Genomic DNA, 13,704 nt, shown 5'->3' with positions numbered 1-13,704 from the left:
ACTTAAGTATAAGTATTGAAAAACACTAATTGAAAATTGAATGTTTTAGTTTATTTTCTATTAACTATCTATCAAATTTAATGTTCATTACATTAAAAAAATCTGTAACTTACAAGGAAAGGGACCCAATTGTTCACCTTCGATTTTAATTTAATGCCCGTATTCATAGTCAGGCCTTATATTTGAAGTGATTCTTTAATTTATCTTCAGATACTCTAAGAATTATTTTATTGGATACTGAGCACTTAAAAATAAATTTAAAGAAGCCTTAAGTACAAGGTCTAATTATGACAAGAAAAAATTTTTTTCTTTATAAAAAAATAACTTTTATTATAAAAAATTATTTAAGATGTTTTTTTTTTATTATAGTTCTAAAGTACTTTTGAAGCCATTCTATTTTCATTGTGAACATTTTTTTCTATCTCTTACAGTTTCAACGACATTCGCTTCGAAAGAGAAACACCGATTTTTCCAATGATATTCGCTATAAAAGAGAAAAATCAGTTTTTTTCCAAGGAGTGTTTCACCCTTTAAAAGTGCGTATGGGCACATATAAAAAAATACGTGTCACTTATTTTTGTCTGGAGAATAACATACTTTTCATTAAAATCCGAGAGGGGCAGTTGGATCCCTTTCCTTGTAAGTTATAAATTTTTTTAATGTAATGAATATGGGCATTAAATTTGATGGATAGTTTAATGAAAATAAACTAAAACATTCAATTAGTGTTTTTCAATACACTTAAATTTTCAGTTACTACTTATATGGAAAAATAATACATCTGGATTTACAATGTAGCGGTTATCTACGCGAACTTATACTATAATTTCAAGTGTACATGCATTAACATGGCAAAAAATAAAATTCCGACTAAATATAGCATAAAATAGCTCCGGGAAAGTGTCTCAAAGCGTAATTAAATAGAAACATCGTATAATAAGCAAGCAATAATAAAGCAAGCGGAAAGGTATCGCGACGATCAGCATACGCTTTGCTCTAATTAATTACATTGCTTAACATATTTATAATTGTATTAAATCGTATTAATCTAAACAACGTGATTTATAATGATAAGAAATGTATGAGGAAAACTTCAGCTAAAATAACATTTTAGTGTAGGCGCGATGCGGCGAAACACATAGGACCGCCATGCTTGTGCCAGACTGTGCTAGGCCACGAAGCGCTACTTCCCTTTCCCTGCACGCCGCCGCTGCTGCTGCTCGAATGTAGGCCGTCCTACGAATTCGCGCGGCTTAACCGCATATTGGCTTAGACGTTTCCTTTTCTAATTCGAAAATTACAGCGAGTATCTCAAAATAATATAAGAATTTTTTGTTCCTTTTGATCCATTCTTCGCCCCCAATGTGGCTCCGACCCATCTTAAGAGACACCCTGCATATATATATATATATATATATATATACCAATGTCAAAATTGTATTAACAATAAATGTGATTTGTTATGTCCAGCGGATCCCAACTCTTTTCTTTCAGAACAAAAGACTTTTCTTGGAAATTTGGAATTCATTGAAATAAAAGACAGCTGCGAATAACCCACAAGTTGAGCATTACAGCCTAGAGAAGACTAAAAATTTTCTTTTCCATACTAAAAAAATTAAAATGAAGAATCCAACATCTTCTCGTAAATGTCGTTCTGAGATAAATTAAAAATCGGTGCACGTGCACGAACGACGGAACCAAAAGGACAAATTTGCGTCCCTCGGACACTAAATAATAATAAATATATCATTGGAAGGCGGTTAAAATAATAATAAATATATTCATTGGAAGCGTAAGACCGGCGCTAAGATACTTTTTAACAATCAAGTCGCGGATGATTCTCACAAAATCTAAGAAACGACACGCGACGTTCAGGGTTAGATTTTGAATGGTCTCGTGTCAATGCTGCACGTGCAACGCTTTCTTGACGCACTGCACGAGCGTTTTCCCATAAATTTTAAGATCGTAAAATTTAAGAGAACTTTTCCACACTACAGACTTCGGTCAACATCCTTTCCTCCTCCAAGATCTTGATCAATCCGAGAGCAAAGAGAAATCCTACTACTTAACAAAACCTATTCCACCAATCTAAATTGGAGTAATCAGGGCGATTAGTATAAAAATCGCGGTTCCGCGACTCTCAGGATAATTTTTCTTTTTAAGTTTGGGGAAGTTATAGTCGGAATTTTTGAAAAAAGCTTCAACCGATTCTCGAAGCCCTCTTTCTCCAGTAGAGTTAGTGCAAAACCATATCAACTAAAGACCAACGGCACTGCTTGATCAAGAAATTTAATGAAGCGGACTTGATGTCCAACATCCCATAGTCAACGGCACCCTCTTTGACGGTCTCTGGGTCACTTTATTCATCGTTATCGCCAAGTAGTAAGTTTTTATTTCACTGCAGTACACCGGGTGATCCCTTCTCTTCTTGTGTGGTCCCTCTTTAAAGACGGCCAAATTTTTATGCGTTCACGCAGATCTTCCACCCCTCATCACCGTCACCTAGCGAGGACTAACAATGCGCGCCGATTCATTGCCCGTGCTCTAACTCTAGAGAACAATTTCCGCTAGTTCAGGTATCGACTCAAGAACAGATTCTGGTCGTTCAGCCTCGATTCTATCACCGCTATTAGAAATTTCTTCTTCTCCCCTGTCTCTGATTTGCCCTCAGACTTCTTCGATGACTTCTTCTCTTCCTGTCCAGTCTTCCCCCTATTTCGCATTCGATGTCACTACCCTCGATTCAGGAATTTCCTGTCTCACATATTATTCCCTCAATTCCTCCTGTTCAACCTGACGCTTATTCTTCCATTGATCATCTTCTTCTTCTCTTCCATAACGCTCATCATGTTGGAATACATGTCTTACTTTATTTCTTCCCACTAATGATCGAGTGATAGTCAGCATCACAGGATTCACTTACTTATTTTCAATCCCCATCCTTCATTCCCATCGATCCTCTTTCTTTCCAAGAATATGAGCTTACACAACTTTAATTTTCTCCTCCTCCTTCCAAACTCTTCACAAATAATGCCTGTATCACACACAATGCTCTTTCCATACATACACACACACACACACACACACACATTCATTCCCACCTCTTACTTCTTAGCTTGTACGTATCCAACATGCGTAACGCGTATCGCGTAATGGCGGCTTCCAAGATGATAATGGCCGCTTCTTGGATGATGCAATTACTCTTCAACCTGATTTCATCAGTCTTTAATTATGAGCTTCGTTCGCTCGCGTCTTTCTTTGTGGAAATCCCGACGCTTTACATTAATTCGTGACACCCAACTTGTTAATTTCGCGTTCGCGCCTTTCTATTGCGTCTTACGTTACACTTCAGGTTATCGGGACTTATATCTATCCGCAATACGCATATTCCGCGTTTTAAAAACTAGAATTGATGATTTTAATAAAATTAATGAATAACATGAAATAAATAGAATAAATACCTTCTCTAGATTTCTAAAATTAACATTTGGATCCCACAATTGCCATATACATTGCTCCACTTAATGTTTAAGTCTATAGTATATTAATCAATCATAACGAATTCTGATCTTAATTCAATTAATTATTTGAACGGTTCAATCCTTTCTGTATTATTTTTAAATTATTTAAACTATTATTTAACTATTATTTTAACGGTTACAAAATTATTTTCCTTATTTTTATTGATTTAATTATTCTATCTTTGTCTCATACCTATCTTCTGTTTTCTTTTCTAACACATGTTCTCGTTATACTTGATTTCTATGGCTAAATTAATTCAAAAGTAATTCAAATAAACATATTATAACTCTTACAATAAAGCACCCGTTATTATAATTAATTATTAACCTTAACTAAACATTGATGTATCCTGTGTATTTAATTGTAATGTGTACTTTTCTGTTTTAGGACCTTGGACATTCTCAACGGATCATTTAATAAGCTTTAATTATATTTTATTAATTTCCTTTTTTTTAACTTTAAATAATTATTTAAAGTTAATTCAGCCGTTGAATTTATATGTAGAATTTATATGTATAACTTCTACTAATTTCTAATTTCCTTTTTATTTATACATCTTTCTTATATATTTTTTTTTTATATATATATATTAATAATTATATCGATTATATCTTGTGTCGACCTTATATCGATCGATAAGACTATGACCGTTTATGTCCTATCATCTAATAATTAATTCTAACTTAAATGATACAATAAATTCTGTATAAAATAAAATTATCGAATATAACACAAAGTTACAAACTTCTAAATCTTGTATCAAACAAATAAAAGAAATAATAAAAATAAAATAAATAACATCTAAATGTTAAAAAATCTTTTCTTCGCTTCGTTTCTTCATTCCACCTTGCTTGATTCGATGATGTGCTGTTCCGTTGTTACCTTCATCGTTAGCTGATGATAACGGCTGATCTTGCACTGGCATTATCTTTTTTTTTTGCTGGTGTTTTGTGGATCGGTATATCTTTGTTATCCATAATGATCTGTAATTAATTGTAATTAATTACCATATCATAATTAATTCTAATGTACCATATCATAATTAATTCTACGGCAATGAGATTTTCCTTGCGGTTGCAAAGGTTAGGGTGTGACCAGACTTTCTAATCAATTAAATGAATCTCCGGTTAAGAGTGTTTTCATGCTTGTGTTAATTAGCTTGTTTAATGTTGGCTTGCTGCGTGTAGAATGGATTTGTGGTGACACAGCCATGCGATGACCGTTCAAGCGTTTCCCGCGATATGATTGCTGAAGGCACTTGGTCGAGAAAAATGAGATTTTCCCTGCTCTCCAAATTTTATTTAAACAGACCTCGAATGCGGGCGAACATATTTTACAGTAGATACAGAAAGGATCTGAAGGGTGCGATAGCGCGGTAAAAACTTATTCATCACGAGGCGAGACACTATCGACGAGAGTTAGAGCGGGCATGATCTGAGTGTTTCTGATCGATTATGCGCGACGCATGCGTCACTTAACAATCGACATCTCGTGGATTGATCTCGATTTTTTATCGATGTGATTAGATGATGTGACTAGTTACGGCGTAAACGATAGGGGTATGAACGCGCCGCCCATCTTGAAAGGCTTAACTTTCAATGTGACATACAAGCATGAACTCGTTAGCGTAACATAAAATGCGAATTGCTCAATATCGCATCTAGTCATTGCACTGAAAATCAACAAAGATTAACATCTAAGTACGCAAGCGGAAATGCAATATAATAAATCATTCTTATTCAAAGGTAAAGAGAAGCTTGCGTGAGACACAATATAATTAGAAGGAAACAGTTGAAGACACTTAAATCTAAATATTTGATAGAGTATGGACTAGGTTTCAGGTGGTAATATTGATAATTTAGACAATGGCCTCACGTAGGAACCCTTGGCAGTCTTCACAGTTGCGGTGCACGCGATGCCATTGGGACCGGAATGAACCTCCTGAACCTGCCCCATTTCCCACTGAAGTGAGGTTCAGTTGCCTTGTGAGCACAAGTTGATTAGTTGACAGCTGAGTTGCCTTGTTAGCCATCCATTTGGTTCGTAGAGAGTGAAGATATTCATTACTCCACCTGTGCCAAAAATATCGGATTTGCCTTACGCGTTGCCACCGCAGCAGCCTATTTTCGTTGATGTCGCTCAAGTCAACACAAGGAAGACCATTCAAAGTCGTGCCAATCAAGAACCGGACTTAGGTCATTAGGGTTGACACTTAACGATAAGAGGGGAGGCAAATTGAGGATCGCCTCTATTTCACAGAAGGTTGTTTGCATTTCCTCAAAGGTCAAATACCTTGCCCACGATTAGAATCATGTGTATTTGGCAGAATGTATATTTTTACGGCTGCCTCCCATAAATCTCCAAAATGGAGTGCATTAGACGGTATGAAGCTCCATGAAATTTCCAACTTGCGCAGAAAATCTCGGACTGAACTTGTTGATCATTATATATGTCGTATAATTCTTGAATTTATCTGTGAGGGCTCACGAAAGTGGTCCCGTTATCCGAATACATGCGCGGGTCTACTCCTACGCGAAACGAATCGTTTAAACGCGGCAATAAAAGCTTCGGACGTAAGGTCACTTACTAACTCTAGGACCTTTGTGGCGAAGCACACAAAAAGCGAAATGTATGCCTTGTGACTCCGTGCGTTTCAACGCTTTCCTTCACGTAACAAGAGCGGCTCGGTATAGTCTACATCGCAACGAGAAAAAGGTCTAGAGACGTTAACTCGGCTGGCCGGTAATGAGCCCATTAAGGCCTCTGATTGATTAGATTTAGCCCTAAAACAGGTTATATATTTTTGTATTATTCCACGTACGGACCGCAATGATAGCGGCCAAAGCACTGATGCACGAAAGTCATCATGGCTTGCAAACTTGCATGTAAGTTTCGAATGTGTTCACGCTCTATAATACGCTGAGTTAATTTGCGTGGCAAGAGAATTGGATGGCACGCATTGAACGCGAGATTTGAATTTTTCAACCTCCTGTCAACTCGCATTAGTCCGCTTTCATCTAAGAAAGGAGATAGCGATAAGATATTACTAGAAGCGTTTACAATTTCGTTCTAGACTAGTGTTGATAATCGCGATAGAACGCTCGCTGTTGCACTGTTCTGCAAAATTTAAAGCGGTAGATTTCAACGGGGACACGAAATCAGATACGTGCTCCCGATGCGCTTTGGATAATCTCAAATAATACGCTATGATGCGACATATTTTATTTAAATTGGAATGTTTATTAAGCAAGTCGTTTACGATGCAAGGATGGGAAATGAAAGCGGCTACGCGGACTTTCCTTTGTTCGGGAAGATCATCGTCTAAACGCGTGAAGAGGGCGACCGAGTGTTTTTTCATCCCATTTTAGAAATTCGGGGTTATTCCATCTCTCAGCATTGATCAAGTCACAAGGATTTAGCCCTCGCGACAATCTATCGGCAGAGTTGTCGGAGGATGCGACATGACGCCAGTGTTTGATTTCTGTTAGGCGCTGAATTTCATCCACCCTATTTGCCACAAAAACTGACTACCGCCGCGAGGGGGAGGTTATCCAGTTTAATGCAATCGTTGAGTCCGATCATAGATAAGTCGGGTATTGCGAGAGTTCCAAGGACTCTCTAACCTTGTTGATTAAGCGCCAATAGTAAGGCGGCCGATAGCTCTAATCGCGATAACGAAACGGTCTTGAACGGCGCGACATAAGACTTTGAGCACAGTAATTTGGAGTGATGGTTGTTGAAGCCGAGTTTGGTATACGCAGGCTCCGAACGCGCTGGCTGACGTCGCAAAATTCGTGCATTTCCACGATTTTAGTTGATGGGTATTGAGTTTAACGCATCGAGGAATTCTTAATTGATTCAAATCACTCATCTGTGTTCTGAAAGTTATCCAACGAGTGTGAATGTCCTGAGGAACGGATCGTTCCATTGGATGGCCAATTGTCACAAATCTTGCAAGATGAGTTTACACAATCACCGAACCCAGAAGGACCAGAGGATCGAATTTAGCGACCTCGGAAAATATTCGTTTGATACAACGTGGGCTTCTGTATTAAGTTTGCAGAGAAATTGGAACATATCCTGGCACTGATTCCACTGCATGCCCAGAATACATGAATCCGCAACATTATTTCTGATAATAACTGGCATACGGTCATTGTCTATTTCTAATAAGTTCAGGACAGTTCGAGACCCAACTTTGCTTAACTCGAATGCTCCTAATTTTAACAGCTGAATGGTGACATAAGTGAAAAAACGGAAGCGCATCAAAATTGAGATCAAATCTATGAACGATCGGTCCCACTAGAAAATTTAATGATACGTCGGAATACTGCTGCGGCAAGATGCATCGAATACAATACGAATTTTCGACCATTTGTTTGCTCGACCGTTTTGAAGACGCAATGGTAGGAAAGATAAAACGATATTGATTCTTCCGCAATAGGTGGTTCTAGGCGCCGCATATCCCAGCGATAAATATTCGTCAAGAAAGGCCGCGTATTGAATTTTAAGCGTAAGATCGCGCTTGAAACGCCTCTCGATGCCCCTCAATCGCTTGAGAGCTGCCTCATGCAAATCGCCAATGTTATTTAACATTTGCTTTCTGACCGAAAGCTTGACTGTATATCTACTCTGAGGATTTTGAGATACGTTGCCTAAAAAGTGATGCTCGCAAATATTTTCCTCCATTGTGTAATTGTTCGATTGCGCAGAGATGTCGTCCATTTGTCAGGCACGACTGACATATTATGTAATTCCGCATTGGTTACGGACGCGTGAAACGAGTGAACCTTTGAGGCAGTCGATATAGTGCTGCCCAAACAATTCGCCAAATCCAGTCCAATCGTGTTTTCTGGAGAGTTGGGTACTTATCTGAAGATTTGATTTGATCAACGCATATTAGATTCCAAAACAACTCCGCTCCGATTAAAAGATCAATATCTGACAATATGTGAAATCGCGGATCAGCTAAACGAATGTTGCGCGGAAAATCAAATTTGTCCCGCCCCGAAGAAATCGCCGGAATTTTATCAATAACCTGATCAATAATGATGCATTCGATAGCCGCGGTGTACGAGTTGAGTCGCGATTATAATTTGATTCTAAACACGTGATTGGACGAGATTACCATGCCATTGACGCCGGAAGAGAGACATTTAATGGCGTTTTTAAACCAAGAGCTTCTACAAATTTCTTGGATACGAAGTTTTCTTGCGATCCGCAATCCAACAAAGCTCGACACGCCCTGCACGAGCTGTCGCTGTCGCAGATGAGCACAATCGCAGTCGAAAGCATGACTTGTTCGCTATAAATGATCCTGAAGCATGAGTCGCTAGAACGGAGAAGGAGGAGTTGCCTTAGATGCAACTTCCTTATCGATATTATTAGTCAATGGATCCGCGACTGAGGGCATATGAAGCAGCGTATTGTGCTTTGCCTGGCAGACCTTTGCATTGACCGGAAGTGCATTTACTTGATGCATGAGAAAAGAAGCGCAAACAATTGATGCAAAGTTTGCGACTGCGAATTTCCGCGACCCTTTGCGATACTAGAAGAATCACGAAGTTTTTGCAATAATAAATGACATGATCTCCTTGAGAAGTGGCATTTAGGTTTAACGGTAGCCGCACACGACGATGACTACTTAACATTTGTGATTTTGCCTCGAGCTTCTTTGCGAATGTGGTGCTAGCCCTTGTGGTAATCTCGAACACCTGACATCGATGAGCGAAAAATCTAACAGCTGTTTAATCGACAGCAGCTCATTAAGGAAGTTTCCCACTCGCGTAACGTGAGTGAGTCAAGTTTAGAGGTTAGAATGAGAACGAGAAGATCGTCCCAATTCATCGTGGAGTGCCTAAAGGGCGTGCAAATGTTTCGCGGCGCCGTCAGAGATTCTTCTGAGATCGATTGAATTTTCCATAACTGGCAGATCCATTATAGCCTTGACGTAAGTTTGAACAATCACGCGCTTGTTATCATATCGGTCCTTGAGAATTGATCACGCGACATCGTAATTAACGTCCGACAATTCTAATGAACTAATTATAGCGTTTGCATCGTCGGTGAGTGACGCCCGTAGATACTGAAATTTTTGTGTATTTGAGAGCAAGGTGTTGGAATAGATAACCGAGTTGAATGTATCAAAAAACAGAAACCATTCATCATATTTGCCAGAAAATGTTGGTAAATTTAACTTAGACAACCGAGCATGCGCACTACGCATCTGAGTCGCGAAAACTTGAAGAGGACGGAGAAAAGATGGATGTTTGCAATGTGGGTGAAAGGGAAATGAGCTCGCGGATCTTAGCGGATAACGCATAGAACGCTTCCTTGAAACCTTCTCGATCGCCGCCTTCGGACTCATCTAATGATTCTAGACGCGATTGCATCTCGTTATATTCCGCCCAATAGTGTTCGAGTTTCGCCTTCCGCTCTTCGAGATGAGCCACTATCGACGGTTAATGGTGGCGATTGACTCTACATAAGTTCTGTTACGTGTACATGATGCCTTTATGGTCGCGCACTGTCGCTTAAGTATCGTCGCTTCTGATTGATCGATCATCTTGAATGCAAATACGAACGCGTGTAGGCAACGGACGCAGCGAAGAGAACTTGGTTGGCAATGGAGGCAATGGTCTTCCTTACCTTATTATGCACGCAATTAATCCTCGAAGAGGATGCGATAGATGCCTTCCAGTCGAGCATTGTTGGACAGAACGTTCCTCTCGCAGATGTTGCGCCATTGAGAGATGGCTTCCGTTGCACGTTGTCTGGATTGGGCCTTGTTTTTCGCAGTCGTACAGGATTCCGCTCGCAAAACATTAATATTGCGTCAGAATATGACGTAATATGAGCCTGGCTGCGATTCTGATGCTTAGACGCAGGCCTTGCGACTGCTTTTATTGAATTATGTGCTGCCGTTGCAACGCTTGCATTGATTGCTGCTATTGCGACGCTTGTCTCGTCTCAATGAGATAACCTTGTCTGACTATCAAATTGCTGCTCGCCACTTCACTGAGATCAAATACTTGTTAAAATCCGGCTCAAAGGACCAAAGAAATATTGGCGATCTTGCTGCATACAGAATAGATTTGTGGTGGCACGTCCATACGATCATCATCCAAGCGTTTCCCGCAGTATGATTGCTTCGAGGACACTTGGTCGAGAAAAATGAGATTTTCCCTGCTTTCCAAATTTTATTTAAAAAAAACCTCAAATGCGGGCGAACGTATTTTATAGTAGATGCGAAAAGGATCTCATCGGTGCGGTAGCGCGGTAAAAACTTATTCACCACGAGGCGAGACACATGCTGTCGACGAGACAGTTAAAGTAGCCATGATGATCTGAGTGTTTCTGATCGATTACGCGCGATGCATGCGTCGCTTAACAATCGACATCTCGTGGAATGATCGATTCTTTTTTCGATGTGATTAGACGATATGACTAGACGCCGTAAACAATAGCGGTACCGAACATTTAATAAGCACTTATTATTTTTGGTCGCCACTCAATTTATCCTCCAACTGAGAAGATTGAGTTCCGTTAAATCTGAGCCCTAATTGATCAGTTCCTTCCTTCCTTCTAATGGATTGGTTGGCTTTTTCCAGGTGTATCTGAATCATTGTTGAATCCTGTCGCCGCTATATAAATATGTATGCGCGCTGTGTGGTGTGGTACACGAAATCACTTCAGCCATTCATATCAAAAATAGAATTTATTAAACTTAACAGTTAGCCTCACAAACATTCACACACACATTCATTCGCGCTTCTAACTTCTTAACTGGCACGTATGCGACATGCGTAATGGCGGCTTCCAAGGTGGCCACTTTTAGGATGATGCAATCACCCTTCAATCTGATTTCATCTACAGGCTTTAATTATGAGCTTCGCTCGCTCAAACGGGTCTTCCTTTTCGGAAATCCTAACACTTTACTTAACTTCGTAACGTCCAAATTGATTTCGCGTTGATTTCACGCCTCTTTATTAGGTCTTACGTTATACTTCAGATTATCAGACTTATAACTACGAATTCGCGTGTTAATAATAATATAAAAATCGGAATGCACGCACGAAGCTGCGTATCCTGATGCGTGGTTATGTGACGTCATACAAATCCGTTACTCTTAATGAGCCGCGCGTTCTTTCGACCACCTCTTTGCAGCAACGATCTGCGCTTTATCGCGCTTCTAATACCTTCAAAACATATACTTCACGATCGCGCTCGATGTCGCGAACTTCTTCGTGTGATTATGCACACGAAACGTCGATCAGACCTTTGTTACGAATCGCGCGTTTCTTCTGACTCTCTTGGGGATTCCGCAACGACTACCTCCGATAGCCGCTTCTTTTTTCTTCTTGATTCACACTTCTTTGCCCAATCTGGCTGTCGAGACATTCCTGATCGATAGTGTCGCGTAGGTGTTATGTCTAATAATATTCACTCTCCGCTCGATTCTCACGCATTCATGGCCTTTGCTTATTTGCATATACAACATACATATTACTGTTATAAAACAAATTAAAAAATTTAATCTAATGCTTGTTATTATTCCACGAACGTTATTATTCCACTTTCATGTGAACTATGTATACGCAACTATAAGTAATTCTAGTGAAATTCACTAAGTTTCTAATCAAACTGATGAATAACATGAAATAAATAGAATAAATACCTTTTCTAGGTCTCGAAAATTAATATTTGGATCCCATAATTGCCATATACATTGCCATCTACTTAATTATGTTTAGGTCTATACATAATATCAACCAATCATAACGGATTCTGATCCTAATGTTTCAATTAAATATTTGAACGGTTCAATCATTCCTTCTGTATTATTTCTAAATTATTTAAACAGTTATTTAATTATTTTAATGGTTAGAAAATTATTTCCTCTATTCTTATTATGCTATCTTCGTTAACTCATGTGACTTATTATCTGTCCTTTTCTAATACATGTTCTCGTTATATTCTACGGCTAAATTAATTCAAAAATAACTCAAATAATTCTATCATAACTCTTAGATAAAACACAGAAGATAAAACACACGTTATTATAATTAATTCTTAATCTTAAACTTAACTTAATCTTAAATTGATCCTATGTATGTTTAATTATAATGTATACTTTCTCTGTTTCAGGTGATCTTGGACATTCTCAACAGATCATTTGATGAGCTTTAATTATCTCTTTTTCTTTTCAGATTTTACATATAAATTCAACGGCTGAATTAATTTAAAATAATTATTTAACATGATTTCTACTAATTTCTTTTTACAGATAAATCCACTGAAGTCGGCTTCCAAAGGATATATAGATGGGTTGAGATATCTTTTCGTATCAAATAGTTAAATTTTATTACAATACTTTATAAAATAATACTGCATCATCGAAAATAACTCAAATAATGGTACTTTATCTTTTAATTATCATTCTTTTAATTATCATTCTTTTAATTATCATTCTTTTAATTATCATTCTTTTAAATTGTACATCTTTTATATATATTGTATTAGGTAATGAAATTGGATGTCCCCGTATAAGTGACCTCTTTTTTGTCGTAAATTGATGTCTAAATTAAGCAAAATCGCAAGGCTTATAACATATTTTTGTAAGAATTTTTAAATGCTTATATCTTTATACAATATTTTTACAGACAGCTTCTTATTAGCCACAGAATTAACAAGAAATCATAGATATTTTCGAATAATTGTCAAAAACATCTAACGATACATAAAATTAGGAAATTATTCATAAAAACTTAGAAAATAAATAATAAAGGACTCTTGAGATTTAAAACAATGAAAAAATTAAGGGACGTGTAAAAGTCAATGGTTAAAATTACAGTAGATAAAAATAAATAACTTTTTTGCTTCAATGTTGAATACCTCGATGAAAAAAAAACGTATGGAACTTCGTAAAAAAATAAATTAAAGGTAAAGATTCGCTTTTTCGAATGAATCGCATTTGTGTACAATTTTTAGTCCACTCCGTGGAATTTTGCAAATTTCGTAAAAAATTTTAAAATCTGATCTATATCTTCATTTATGTTGTGTAACTTCATAAAATCTCCATGAGATCATTTTTTTAAAGCAGTGATTTGAAGGTTGAAACCTCTACTAAAATGCTTTTTTAAACATCCCGATACGACGATTTTTGACAAAGTATTCTATCTT

This window comes from Atta colombica, unplaced genomic scaffold (assembly GCF_001594045.1).
Source record: "Atta colombica isolate Treedump-2 unplaced genomic scaffold, Acol1.0 scaffold79, whole genome shotgun sequence".
In the NCBI taxonomy this organism is placed as follows: domain Eukaryota; kingdom Metazoa; phylum Arthropoda; class Insecta; order Hymenoptera; family Formicidae; genus Atta; species Atta colombica.
This window is presented reverse-complemented; position numbering follows the sequence as displayed.